The 12586-nt window shown below is 44.6% G+C and overlaps 1 long non-coding RNA gene across 1 annotated transcript; it reads left to right on the top strand.

The window, feature by feature from the left end:
* Positions 1–6104: 6104 nt before the first annotated feature.
* LOC123106751 (uncharacterized) lies at positions 6105–10421 on the top strand. The gene is made up of 3 exons (XR_006451462.1): positions 6105–6871; positions 7706–8135; positions 8857–10421. It is a non-coding gene; the product is annotated as an uncharacterized lncRNA (long non-coding RNA).
* Positions 10422–12586: the final 2165 nt, after the last annotated feature.

Raw genomic sequence — 12586 nt, forward strand, 5'->3', positions numbered from 1 at the left:
CCCATTAAGCAGTGAACAAAAATGAGACCACCCCAAACATGATGATTGTTACTTTGTTACAACAAACTCTGCGTCGCCCCCTTTATAAGTAGATGGAAGCACATGTTGTTGTTGTTCCCACTCACCCCTGGAACTGTTTATGCTTTTTGTTAATCTAATGCCGCTGGTAAAATTAAGCAATGCCACTCTCAGAATTAACTACTGAATCTTAGTTCAAAACTGCAACACTTGTTAGGTATTGGCGGGATTACCATTTTTGTGGCCGCTTGTTTCATCCTCCTTTATTGGCCAGTAACTGATTCCTTTTTTGGCTCTATTAAAACATGGATATCTATTGAACTTGTTGATATTGCGACATTTTACTTCGCTTAATTTTGGTGGAACTGCGCAAAATGAGACCGGATTTCCGTATATGTGTTGAGATATCTTTTAGGTCTTCCTCACGAGTTGTTTCAAATCTTGGTCTTGAAAGGTCAGTACCGACTTTCCCCAGAATTAACTACTGAATCTTAGTTCAAAACTGCACCACTTGTTAGGGATCGGCGAGAGTACCATTTCTCTTAGGGATCGGCCGGAGTACATGTTTAAGAAATGTATTGTTTAGATAATGTCTCTATTATTATATATCAGGTACAATGTTTTAAAAATGGTACTATCCTACTTTGTAGTTCTTTCAACCTGTTTAACCAAGGTATTGTTAACATAATGTCTCTGTTAAAATGAATCTATCGCATTGTTTAGGAATGGTACTTTTCTGCTTTGTCCTTCTTTATACATGTTGAAACAAGGCATTGTTAAGATAATGTCTCAGTTAATATGAATGAATCACATTGATTGAGAATTTCTACTCTCCTGCTTTGTTAAGATAAGGTAGATCAGTAGATGTTTTTCTTCTGGGAGTACAAGTCATCAACCATTATTTCTCAGTAATTGTTTCCCTTATACCTATTGTTGCTTATAAGGATATCAAAATTAAAGCTCAGTTTTATTCCGACTTTGATTTTAGTTGAACTGCACAAAAGGAGCCAATGTGTCTAAGGCAAACTGCTACATTAGTGGGTCCAGTTGGTCTTACCACTTTGCGGAAAGAAGCAATCACTGTTTGCACTACATTACACAAGGAATGATCGAGAAGCTTTATAGAGTATTAGTAGATGCTGGTGACATGACTAGTCTGCAGAGAGCATAGGAAACTCTACAACACGTGGAGTGCACTGAGCAAAAAGTTCCCAAACAAGTACAAGAAGCCAGGACAGGACTCCAAATCTGCCAATGTCATTCTAAGCAACAATGATGGGGCATCTAGGTATGGTAATCTGTTTACCGTACTTTCAGTTTGTTAGTCCACCGATTGGAGGGTTGACACTGGGCCAATATTCATGAGTGTGCTGATGTGTCTTTGTTTTCTTGCAGCATATAAATACAAAATCCACAGGGTTGCTCAGCTTGATTTTATTGGAACTGCACAAAATGTTCACATGGTTTGTGTCCTCCATAATACTTCATCATGCACAATACATCGAATGGTTCTCTAATCATTCGTCGTCACCTTGAGCCACTAGACTATATGTTTGAATGGAGATGCCAGCGTCGGCCATTAAGAAGGGTAAGAAGAAAGACAAAAGAGAGATGGCTGCTTTACTTGTGGTTCGGAGGAACACTGGGCAAAGAAGTTCCCAAACAAGTACCAAGAAGCCAGGAAAGGACTCCAAGTTTGTCAATGTCACTCTAAGCAACAATGATGGGGCATCTGGGTATGGTAATCTATTTACTGTACTTTCAGTTTGTTAATGCACCGATTGGTGGGTTGACACTGGGGCCAATATTCATGTGTGTGTTGATGTGTCTTTGTTTTCTGGCAGCATATAAATACAAAATCCATAGGGATGCTCAGCTTGATTTAGTGGAACTGCACAAAACATTTAGATGGTTCATGTCCTCCATAATACTTCATCATGCACAATACATCGAATGGTTCTCTAATCATTCCTTGTCACCTTGAGCCACCAGACTATCAGATGACAAACTGATGACAAACCCTGCCCGTTCCACAATCATAGGCATTACGTATTTTGAATGGGAAAAGCTTGTCAAAGTTTAATCATTGATGTTAGCAAGATGACATTAGTTTAATATATTGGAATTGGAAAACCTTGTCAATTTTTGCTCATTGATGTTAGCCAGAAGACATGCATTTGATATTTTTGAGTGGGACGCCCTTTGTTGTGAACAATGAGGGAGTCTTGGACTAAGGGGTCCTCGGGCGTCTGGCCTGTTAGCCATGGGCCGAACCGATGGGCTATGAAGATACGACGACCGAAGACTGCACCCGTGTTCGGACGGGACTCTCCTTGGCGTGGAAGGAGAGCTTAGCGATCGCATAAGTAGATTCCTTTCTTTGTAACCGACCTTGTGTAACCCAAGATCCTCTCGGTGTCTATATAAACCGGAGGACTTAGTCCGGATGGGGGGCAATCATTACCATAGTCATATAGGCTAGGCTTAGGGTTTAGCCATCTTGATCTCGTGGTAGATCAACGCTTGTAATACTCATATTCATCAAGATCAATCAAGCAGGAAGTAGGGTATTACCTCCAAAGAGAGGGCCCGAACCTAGGTAAACATCGTGTCCCCTGTCTCATGTTACCATCAATTTTAGACGCATAGTTCAGGACCCCCTACCCGAGATCCGCCGGTTTTGACACCGACATTTGTGCTTTCATTGAGAGTTCCACTGTGCCATCCTCAAAAGGTTTGATGGCTCCTTCTATCATCTACAGCGATGCTTTCCAAGGGGAGGTCTTCCTCCCCGGATAGATCTTCGTGTTCGGCGGCTTCGCACTGTGGGCCAACTCGCTTGGCCATCTGGAGGAGATCGACATCTACGCCCCTGGCCGTCAGGTCAGATTCGGGAGCTTGAACTATGTCGCGGATATCCGCGGAGACTTTATCTTCGACGGATTCGATACCACGGCAATCGCTCCCCGTCACCTCGATGAACATGACTTAGATCTGTCATCGGGCCATACCCAGGAAATTGCACCTGTAACCGCTCTAGCCTTAGATCCGGAGCAGGTCACGCCATTTGAGGACAGGAAGCTTAACCCTACCACGGAAGCCGCAGACTCCAGAGTGTTGGAGACGCACACAGACCTAACCACTGTTAATGCATGTGCCACTGGAACCACGGGCTCGTTTCCAGTTATCAGTTCCGAACTATGTGCGTCCGCGCATGTCGAGCGTGATCGGTCATCTATCGCTGAATTCAGCGCCACAGACATCTTCTGGCACTCACCTTTGGGCAATGTGCTGAAGTCATTAAAAAATCTATCCTTAGCGGGGGATTCACAGCCAAACTATATCCAGTTCGAACTAGAAGCTGAGGACAGGGAATTTTTCTTCCCACCCGCCACCCACTTCATAGCCACTATCGAAGACTTAACCGACATGCTCAATTACGGCTCCGAAGACATCGACGGTATGGACGACGATGCAGATGAGGAGCATGGCCAAAACCCGCCGTCTACTGGACACTGGACGGCCACTTCTTCGTACGATGTGTAGATGGTGGACACACCCAAAACAACCAACGACGATGACAAATAAAATCCAGTCGAGAATAAACCTCCCAAGACACTGCAAAAACGCCGGCGTCCTCGGCGCTGCTCTAAGTCACGTCGTTCAAAAGATAGCAATGCTGGCACCAAAGAAAATAATACTCCGGACGACGCCGAAAACAATGAAGACCTTGCTGAGGTAACATCCGAACAAGAGGAGCAAGAAAACGGGCAAGCTAGCCCCGACGAACAGGCCTTGCCCAATGACTCAGAGGATGGTAGTTATCGTCCGCTCTCCGAGGATGAGGAAAGCCTCGGCAACGAAGATTTCATCGTTCCTGAGGAACCTCTCGAGCAGGAGCGCTTCAAGAGCCAGCTAATAGCCGCCGCAAGGAGCCTAAAAAAAGCAGCAACAGCTTCAAGCTAACCAAGATCTACTCATCGACGGGTGCACTGATGTTCTGGCAGCCGAAGAATACGGCTTCAGATGCCCAGCCAAGAGTTACCTGAAGCGAAGGTTTCTACCTCAATTCGATGAAGAGGCGCCAGAGCCCAAACCTCCCTCGCGTAATGCGGCCGACCGACCACTATGCGGTCGAGACAGTGCGGCGGACCGACCACCTCATGGTCGGGATAGAGCAGCAACTCAGGCCGAACAGCAGCCTGCCCCACCGCCACGTAACAATAGAGACAAAACAGTTCGGGGTCATACATACGACCTCCGACAGACCCTGGATAGTAGAGCAGGGTATACACGATTGATTTACGGATCGCGAGGACGTTCCTCGACACATGATGATGGCTACATATTCGTACGTGACAAACCTAGTCATGCCCGAGCCAACAACTGCAGACGGACTCCATCAGAGCTACGTCGCTATGCGGCCAGGTATAGAGGCGCCGCACATCCTCTTTGCTTCACTGATGAAGTAATGGGTCACGAATTCCCCGAAGGGTTCAAACCCGTGAATATTCAATCATACGACGGGACAACTGATCCCGCGGTATGGATCGAGGACTTTATCCTCCACATCCACATGGCACGCGGAGATGACCTCCATGCTATCAAATACCTCCCACTTAAGCTTAAAGGACCAGCTCGGCACTGGTTAAACAGCCGGCCTGAAAATTCTATCGGCACCTGGGAGGACTTGGAAGAAGCCTTCCTTGACAACTTCCAAGGTACATATGTCCGGCCACCAGACGCCGATGACTTAAGCCACATAGTTTAACAACCCGGAGAGTTAGCCAGGAAATTCTGGACTAGGTTCCTAACCAAAAAGAAGCAGATCGTCGATTGTCCAGATGCCGAAGCCCTAGCGGCATTTAAACATAGCATCCACGAGGAATGGCTCGCCCGCCACCTCGGCCAAGAAAAGCCAAATTCTATGGCAGCCCTTACGGCACTCATGACCCGCTTTTGCATGGGTGAGGATAGTTGGCTGGCTCGTAGCAAAAACATAGCCAGCGAGGCAGGCCCTTCCGAGGTCAAAAGCAGCAATGGCAAGCTCCGATGTAACAGACACAAACGCTGAAGCAATGGTGATAATACCGACGACACTACAGTCAACGCTAGATTCAGCGGCTCCAAGTCTAGCCAGCGGAATAAACCATACAAAAGAAACAATCAGGGACCATCCAGCCTAGACCGCATACTCGATCGCCCGTGCCAGATACATGGCACCCTAGACAAACCAACCAATCATACCAACAGAGATTGTTGGATTTTCAAACAGGCCGGCAAATTAAACGCCGAGAACAAGGAAAAGGGATCACAAAGCGAGGACGACGACAAGGAGTCCCAGCAACTGAACACAGGGGGACAAAAGAAGTTTCTCCCTCAAGTCAAAACAGTGAACATGATATATGCTACACACATCCCCAAAAGGGAGTGCAAGCGCGCACTAAGGACGTCTACGCGACAGAGCCAGTCGCCCCAAAATTCAACCCATGATCGTCATTCCCGATCACCTTTGATCGTCGGGATCATCCGACTAGTATCCGTCATGGCGGCTCAGCCGCGCTAGTCCTCGACCCTATCATTGACGGATTTCACCTGATGCGTGTCCTTATGGATGGGGGTAGTAGCCTAATCTGCTCTATCAGGACACAGTACGCAAAATGGGCATTAATCCATCACGGATCAAACCCACAAAGACTACCTTCAAAGGAGTCATACCAGGTGTAGAGGCCCGCTGTACGGGCTAAATCACGCTCGAGGTTGTCTTCGGATATCCAGACAATTTCCGAAGCGAGGAGTTAATCTTCGACGTAGTCCCCTTTCGCAGTAGCTATCACGCAATGCTTAGACGGACTGCATTCGCCCGATTCAACGCAATGCCACACTATCTTTACTCCTATAAAAAGCTGAATTGGTGATGATGGTGTGCCTGCCATCCTTCAATTACAGTCGTCAGATCTGCATCTAACGCACGTGAAGCACTCTGTGAAAATTTTGCAAAAAGACCCCCACTGCTCCGTCACCCATTTGCAGCTAACCCCAACTCTCCAGAACAATCCAGTGTATTCCACAACTCACCTAAGACCTGACCATCCAAGGAAATAGCCGCCGTAAGAACCATCGACCGACAAGATTGGGGATCTGTCACGGTGGCCGATGCCGGCGCCATCCACCCCAGCACCTCTCGTCCCACCGCCCACCACCACCACCACGAGCACCTCCTGCTCGCCGTCTCCTCCTCCCCTTACCCGTCTGCTCCGAAGCCGACCTCGGCAAGCATGCCGTTGTTGCTGTCCACCGACGACTCTCCTGCCTCCTCTGCGGCTGCCGGCCGAAGTCCCTCCGCCTACTATCACCATCACCCCGTCCTCCTCGCCATCCCCTTCACACCCCATCTCCCGCGATGGCACCCCTCGCATGTATGCCGTCGGTTGCGTCCATGGCTCCAACACCCCTCGTTCCTCCTCCCTTTCTTGCTACAGCAGGCTCACCACCACACCCCACACCTCTCCCTCATCTCCTCCACCCTCTCCCTCATCTCCTCCGATGCTAACCTCCACAGTTACGGTGGATGCGCCTTGCTCATCCTCGGCGACTGTGCTGCCACCATCTGCTGATTTCCCCTCTCCACAGATGCGCTCCATGGCATATTCTATTGTGATGGTTGACATGGAGGTGCTCTGCTTGGCTACTGCCTACCCTTCCCACAGCTCATTTTGCCCACCCATGGCGCCTCTCAAATTAGATGGGACTTACTCTGCTCGAATTACATCCCAAGAAGTGTGTCACATGCTCTCACATCTTTAGAGCCGCATTGCCTTCTGATCTACTTCATCAAGGACCAAGCTATTAGGTATGGTGTGTTGATGGAAGAGTAAAAGCTCGTCTATCTCTCGTCAAGTCATGTTCATCTGGTTAGGCAATCCTTACTTGTGCAATTGCAGAGATGTGGAATGTTTGGTTTCAAAATTACTTATCCACAATCTTATTCTAAAATGAATGAAACTTAATTATTACTTTATTAGTGAGGAATTACAAGCGATGAATGAAACTATGAATAAGAATGCAGTAGAGGAATTGATTTTGATATCACATAGGCCCTAATTTTGTGTTAAAGAAGTCGACGACAAAACTGGAAGATGCATGTCATTGCATTAGATGTTGATGGACTACCTTAAATTTTTAATTCTATAGGTTGTTGGGCACTCCAAATGCAGATATTTGGACAAGAATAGGCAAGGTTCCGATCTTACGAGTACCCTCAATGCAAGGTCTCAAAGTTGTCTACTGTAATTCCCAGTGGTGATAAACTGACAATGTCTACAATTAAATATTAGGCCATAAGTTTTAGTAATTCCATAAGATGCAATGCTAACTAGATGCTTCAGCCTTGCTACTTCTACTTAACAGAATTTTTGAGGGAATCAATAATTAAATCCAATAAGTTTGCCCATATACTTCTATTTGGCTTTTCAAAATCCAGGAAATCTGGACCATTTGCATACCTATGTTTGCTACGTTGCTTGCTACGTCCTATTCAATTTTTTTCTTGAGGCATACTTCGGTTATAATTATAAGATAAGCTATTCTAATTGTGAAGTGTTCCTCCATTTTATTTTGCGAAAGAAAGCGTTCCCCATTTTGAGCAAGTTCGAACTCTGAATCATTGCCTTTGACCTTGTTGCAGAAATCAGGAACTTCTAATGTCCGGAACATTTCTCTACTACACTGCTACTTCAAAAAGATTAATAGCCTAAAGATTTGTTTCGGTGTCAGTTGCTGCTTTCATGGCCCTTGAAGAAGAACAAGTCCTAACCTTGTTAGTTGCCACCTACTGTTGTTTCCCCTTTCGTGCCGGCGCGCTGACGGCCAGTTATGGTGCTATGCCCGGCTACCGCTTGTCCTTTCAAAACCTCACTGTGCCCACCCTTGTTGCCTACCAAATTCAATTTTTCTATGATCCAAATCCGCGCGCCTATGTCGAACTGTCTAGAAACCACTCTTGCAGCCCATTATAAATCAAGTGAGCAGGCAAATGGGACTCATGCTGCTCAAACCACATCCAAAGAAGCAACACGCTCAACACGCTCTGGTCATGCTCTTTGCCAAGGACCAAGGTATGCTGTGTTTTAGGCAATCCTTATTTGTGCAATTGCAGACATGTGTTTGTAGGGAAACTCTCTTGTCTCCTATGTTCAATAAATATATTCCAAGGTGTATTGTTTCTCTTTTTCTTTTCAACATTAGCTATTGGTTCTACAGCAGTCAGCCGGTCACCACTGTAGCAATATTTGGTTCAAGTCCATTTTTGGATTCTTCTTCTGGAATGGCTATGAACAAGAAGACATGCCATAGTTACTATTAGAGGAATTAACTTCAATATCATGTTGGCCATAATTTTCTGTTAATGAAGATTTTTAGTGCCCAAAAATTTACTAATGGTCACAATAGATGAGTATCGACATATACTACTATTAGACGATGACGGCACTTTTTTGGTCAAGTTGAACATCATGACGGGGAGTTGCAGTGGTTCTGTAACATGTAATTTTGTCATTTTATTATTAATGCATATTGATTGTTGGGTATTTCGAACTCTAGGTTGGTCTGTTTGCTATTAAAAGATCTGCATCTTAGTTCTAGGTGGATCAGCTTGTTTTAATGGAGTTGTTCAGGCAGAAATTCCCAAGCTAGATTTGTTATATTTCCCTTTATATAAAATCACGTGACTTTGTCACGCATATGCACATATATACTCAGTATCACCTCCAACTACACTTGTATTTTTGTTCTCACCAAATCACTAAAATTTCTGGAAAAAAATGATTTACATGGCAGGTCCAAAAGATATTTGATAAGCTTAGGAGTTTCCTGGAGAAACCCTTTGATTTAGGAGTGATGCTGAAGAACTGCAGGGTCAAGAAAGCAGCGGGTCTATGCCCCAAATGTTACAGCCCTCGTGCCAACAAAGTGCTAAAGGAAAACAAAAAGTTTGTATCATGTACCTTAATGCTTGGTAAAACCATCTGCTTGCATATCCTGTTGGATTTCAAACTGACCAAATGGAGCATATTAGTGTTGTTGGATTTCAAACATCTGCTTGCATATCCTGTAAACATTCCAGCACCTTGCATCATACAGAACTAGCCTAAGGTGATATGCTTGATCTTCTATGCCTATTAGTGTTGTAAAGAAGGTGTTTATCACCAAGGAAGTTAATTATAATAAGCATCAGTATAGAAACAAATTTATGATGACTGAAATATTATGCTATAAATAGCTAGAAGATCTAGATCAAGCACAGAGTTCCTGGCTGGAAAATATATACTATTTTTTATGTTTTCCTCAAGTACCAGGCAGTGGCTTTGGTTTTCATCTTGATACAGTCAAATCTTGCTTTATATAGTGTAAGAGGGTGAAAGTTTTGTTCAAATAATTAGTATATATACTCACACAATGAATGCCCTCCAGCAGCATTGTCTCTAGTGCCTTGCTATACGTTGAGCATTTTTTTGTAATACTTAACATAATCCAAGACACATATCAAATAAAGGGGGAAATCGTGCCTATATTTTTGTTGTATATACCAATATATATGTGACTATGTTTGAGACTTTAAAACACGGTTATTGATAATTTTGTTATTAAGCAGTGCTTGCAAGAGGTGAAAAATCAAAGAGATCACACCCCATTGGTAGAGGTGAGTGGACTGGAGGTGTGCGGTGCACTGAGAGGGCGTAAAGCCAGACTGATTTTCTATGCTTCAAAAGCTGTTATGTAGCTAAGTTAAATACTTTGCTTTTTACAGTGGAGATACTCTGTTATGTGGTAGGGGGGATATCTTGTTACTTCTGTCCTGTTCTTGTACATTTAAGCTTAATAACAATTGATTAAGTACAGTGTTGATTTTCCATGACGTGAAGTTCTTGATGGCGTGTTTCACGTGTCGAGGCTTATATGCTTCATGAGATGATTGGTTTTAAGAATATTTCATCGAAAAAATGATATCTCGAGAAAGATGAGAGATAAGGTGAGGAGGCGAGAGAGGTGCCGGTATCCTTTTGTAAAATTGTCATAGTTTACTTTACACCATCATCACCAACTTGGTTTTTCTATAAGAGAAGAGTAGAGATAGAGAAAGTAACGTTCATATGCTAACATTCATTGTAATACAGTGAACAATAAAGACTGTTATGTATGTAGTAGTGATTGTTTGATGTATACAATATTTACTCTCCCTATCAATGGAATCAACAGCTTTTCCTTTGCGTTTAAGCAAAATTTGTTTTGGAGCTCAGGTCTTGCATGTTTTAGATATTTACATTCTATGAATAAACTTCTGACGAGAAGCGTTCATGATGCTTTCTATATTGTAGTGCCAATTATTCATGTACATGCAACACTATGAATATATATACTCTCTTATGTATGCAAGTTATAAATAAAGTGTTTATATTTGTGTTCTCTTCTTTCATGTGAGTTCTCTTGTATTCAGAGATAAAGGTGGTCATTATTGCCGCAATTACTAAATGTGTGTGGTCGGATTTTCTATTTAAAGTGAGTAATGAGAAAGCCGGGTAGGAAGAACAAAAAACCTTCCTGCAGGTGAAGATGGGGAAGAAAATGGTTGGCTTGGACGAAGCCAAAGGAGTCTGAAATCACATGTTTAATTGTGCTTGATGTGCGCCTATGAACAATATAACATTGTTTGATCACTGTCTAGGAACAATTTTTATTGTTCCGTAGGAATGTTTAAGCACACAATGTTTCACTTATCAATTGTGACCCCGTAGCATAGCACGGGCATCTTACTAGTGCTTATCTCAAGCTCAAGATGCCCGGTCCACGTGGCATCATAATAGTCAACGAAAATACGGAACGCTCCCGCCATACAAAGGAGCACACAGCTGCCTTAGCAGCAGAAGTACAGAGCGGCTTTCTCAAGCAGAACCTTAATTTGGCTGTCGAGCCCATGGACACCGTCAAGAGGGTCCGAACTACCCTCCAGCAGGACAGCTTGGCTCGTCAAGAGCTAGACTAGCAATTCGGCCTCCGTCTCAGTCCTAGCCAAGTAATGGCATTCACACCACGCATACATAACTACGCACTCAAAATTCCATGGGCATCGACGGAGGCATAGCTAGTTTGTGATGCACAGTACGGCTCAATTGACACCGGATGCACACATACTTTCACTATTATTCGTTCCCTTTTCAGGTTTCAATCCTGCAGGCCCCATCTGATGGCCTGATCACCAGTTCTCTTGAAGGATAAACACACCAAGACGGCGAGGAACGCAGACGTATGGGGGATTTTCAAGGTGGTTTCGTTAACAATCACTCTACCTGTTTTTCAGGACCCACATGCAGCTCTCCCTTGGTTTTTGGCATGTTAAATAGCCTGTTGCTTATCGCACTACTTGTATTAATGCGCCTCGACGTATTAATCAAATTACAATGAAAACAGTTCGCGACTAGAGCTTTAGGGCCCCAGCTTATCACCTTTGCACCCTTTCTGTTTTCTTTCTTTTTTTTCTTTCTTTTTCTCTTCTTCTCCCCTGTCGGTAACCCTATCAGGTAGCACCCGTACACTTCGGTACATTTGATGTTTGATAGGGGCTTCATAGCACCCCACACTACGGCAACAAAAAGTCCGAACATTTTTATGGTATAGTTCGGCACCCCGAATTTAGCACTATATGCATTGGCTCCGAATCATGTCTTTGGTCAATAGTTGGGTTGCCCAGCTCCTGTGTGCTTGCGACCTTACGTTCCGCTATATTGGCTAAGGTAGTAAAGGGAGAACTACTGCGATTGTGCCTTGGTTTATCCAAAGGAGCACCTCAGTAGAGAAAGCCGAAAACTGACTGTCATGATGCGGCGAGAGCCGGTCAGCTCTTCGGAGGTTGCAAATCATTGGAGATTTCTTCTGCATTATGCGAAGGATCGGTACTTCCCGATGAGGGAGTCCTGGACTAAGGGGTCCTCGGGCGTTCGGCCTGTTATCCATGGGCCGGACTGATGGGCTGTGAAGACATGAAGGCCGAAGACTGTAAATGTGTCCGGATTGGACTCTCCTTGGCGTGGAAGGCAAGCTTGGCGACCGACTATGAAGATTCCTTCTTATGTAGCCGACTCTATGTAAACCCTAGACCCCCCGGTGTCTATATAAACTTGAGGGGTTAGTCCGCAAAGGACACGTTCGTTACCATAGTCATACATGTTAGACTTCTAGGGTTTAGCCATTACGATCTCGTGGTAGATAAACTCTTGTAACACCCATATTCATCAAGATTAATCAAGCAGGACGTAGGGTATTACCTCCATAGAGAGGGCCCGAACCTGGGTAAACATCGTGTCCCCTGTCTCCTGTAACCATCGATCCTAGATGCACAGTTTGGGACCCCCTACCCGAGATCCACCGGTTTTGACACCGACATTGGTGCTTTCATTGAGAATTCCACTATGCCATCAATGAAAGGTTCGATGGCCCCTTCAATTGTGTATAGTGACACTGTCCAAGGAGAGACCTTCCTCCCCAAATAGATTTTCGTGTTCGGCGGCTTCGT

The sequence above is a fragment of the Triticum aestivum genome, chromosome 5A (assembly GCF_018294505.1).
Source record: "Triticum aestivum cultivar Chinese Spring chromosome 5A, IWGSC CS RefSeq v2.1, whole genome shotgun sequence".
NCBI lineage: Eukaryota > Viridiplantae > Streptophyta > Magnoliopsida > Poales > Poaceae > Triticum > Triticum aestivum.